Source organism: Chiloscyllium punctatum, chromosome 3 (genome assembly GCF_047496795.1).
Source record: "Chiloscyllium punctatum isolate Juve2018m chromosome 3, sChiPun1.3, whole genome shotgun sequence".
Taxonomy (NCBI): domain Eukaryota; kingdom Metazoa; phylum Chordata; class Chondrichthyes; order Orectolobiformes; family Hemiscylliidae; genus Chiloscyllium; species Chiloscyllium punctatum.
The window spans coordinates 40,526,238-40,528,737 of NC_092741.1; the positions used below are offsets into that span (position 1 = coordinate 40,526,238).

At 50.6% G+C, this 2,500-nt stretch overlaps 1 non-coding gene across 1 annotated transcript; it reads right to left on the bottom strand.

Annotated features, from left to right (window-relative positions):
• Positions 1–1,226: 1,226 nt before the first annotated feature.
• Positions 1,227–1,345, bottom strand: LOC140469361 (5S ribosomal RNA). The gene has a single exon (XR_011956079.1). It is a non-coding gene; the product is annotated as a 5S ribosomal RNA (ribosomal RNA).
• Positions 1,346–2,500: the final 1,155 nt, after the last annotated feature.

Below are 2,500 nucleotides of genomic sequence, written 5' to 3' on the forward strand. Positions count from 1 at the left end.
GGGGTACCGCAGGGATCAGTACTGGGACCGCAGCTTTTTACAATATATGTTCATGATATAGAAGATGCTATTAGCAATAACATTAGCAAATTTGCTGATGATACTGAGCTGGGTGGCAGGGTGAAATGTGATGAGGATGTTAGGAGATTACCGGGTGACCTGGACAAGTTAGGTGAGTGGTCAGATGCATGGCAGATGCACTTTAATGTGGATAAATGGATGCTTATCCACTTTGGTGGCAAGAACAGGAAGGCAGATTACTACCTAAATGGAATCAATTTCGGTCAAGGGACAGTGCCGGGAGATCTGGGGGTTCTTGTACACCACTCAATGAAGGTCAGCATGCAGGTACAGCAGGTAGTGAAGAAGGCTAATAGCATGCTGGCCTTCATAACAAGAGGGATCGAGTACAGAAGCAAAGAGGTTCTTCTGCAGGTGTACAGGGCCCTGGTGAGACCACACCTGGAGTACTGTGTGCAGTTCTGGTCTCCAAATTTGAGGAGAGACATTCTGGCTATTGAGGGAGTGCAGCGTAGGTTGACGAGGTCAATTCCTGGAATGGCGGGATTACCTTACACTGAAAGACTGGAGCGACTGGGCTTGTGTACCCTTGAGTTTAGAAGACTGAGAGGGGATCTGGTTGAGACATATAAGATTATCAAAGGATTGGACACTCTGGCGGCAGGAAACGTGAGTGCCGAAACAGAGGACACAGCTTAAAAATACGGGGTAGACCGTTTAGGACAGAGATGAGGAGAAACGTCTTCACCCAGAGAGTGGTGGCTGTGTGGAATACTCTGCCCCAGAGGGCAGTGGAGGCCCAGTCTCTGGATTCATTGAAGAAAGAGTTGGACAGAGCTCTCAAGGATAGTGGAATCAAGGCTTATGGAGATAAGGCAGGAACAGGATACTGATTAAGGATGATCAGCCATGATCATATTGAATGGTGGTGCAGGCTCCAAGGGCAGAATGGCCAACTCCTGCACCTATTGTCTATTGTCCTCCTTTCCTGACTGCCAGCCGCAGACAGCGTGCAGCCCCAATCCCTTTCTTTCCGTCTTTCTTGCTGATTTTGGCAGCGCTCCGCTCTCCTCCCCTCCCTGTCTCCTGCCTGCAGGAGACTGATGCCAGGCACAGCGGCAGCAAAAATAACCTGTCGCTGCATTGCGTGCGTGGCCCAACACGAGTGCAGAGGGGTGACTTGAGCAGACCCTGCTGGCGGAAAAAGCCGACTGCACCTGGTATTCCCAGTCGGTCTCCCATCCAAGTACTAACCAGGCCTGAGTCTGCTTAGCTTCCGAGATCAGACGAGATCGGGCGTTTTCAGACTAGTATGGCCGTAGGCGCTGGCCCCTGCCTTTTCTCCCCACTTCAAGGCGTGCTGGCCAGCCACATTTTCTTTGCTGCTCTTTCTCTTGATCCCCTTTGTTTTTTTTTTCTCTCTTTTCTCTTTGCTCTTCCTCCTCCGTGCGTGCTTCCCTCCCTCCCTCCCTCCCTCCCTCCAGCTAGCCCTTGCCCACCAGGCTCCTGTCGTCTCCCACATCCCCACACAGGCCAACTGCAAGACCTCCCCCTGCTTCATAGGGCTGCAGCCTGCATTCTCTCATCCTTCCACACTCCTCCACGCCTCCATTTCGGAATGGCAGGCAGTGACCAGTGGGGTACCGCAGGGATCAGTACTGGGACCGCAGCTTTTTACAATATATGTTCATGATATAGAAGATGCTATTAGCAATAACATTAGCAAATTTACTGATGATACTGAGCTGGGTGGCAGGGTGAAATGTGATGAGGATGTTAGGAGATTACCGGGTGACCTGGACAAGTTAGGTGAGTGGTCAGATGCATGGCAGATGCACTTTAATGTGGATAAATGGATGCTTATCCACTTTGGTGGCAAGAACAGGAAGGCAGATTACTACCTAAATGGAATCAATTTCGGTCAAGGGACAGTACCGAGAGATCTGGGGGTTCTTGTACACCACTCAATGAAGGTCAGCATGCAGGTACAGCAGGTAGTGAAGAAGGCTAATAGCATGCTGGCCTTCATAACAAGAGGGATCGAGTACAGAAGCAAAGAGGTTCTTCTGCAGGTGTACAGGGCCCTGGTGAGACCACACCTGGAGTACTGTGTGCAGTTCTGGTCTCCAAATTTGAGGAGAGACATTCTGGCTATTGAGGGAGTGCAGCGTAGGTTGACGAGGTCAATTCCTGGAATGGCGGGATTACCTTACACTGAAAGACTGGAGCGACTGGGCTTGTGTACCCTTGAGTTTAGAAGACTGAGAGGGGATCTGGTTGAGACATATAAGATTATCAAAGGATTGGACACTCTGGCGGCAGGAAACGTGAGTGCCGAAACAGAGGACACAGCTTAAAAATACGGGGTAGACCGTTTAGGACAGAGATGAGGAGAAACGTCTTCACCCAGAGAGTGGTGGCTGTGTGGAATGCTCTGCCCCAGAGGGCAGTGGAGGCCCAGTCTCTGGATTCATTGAAG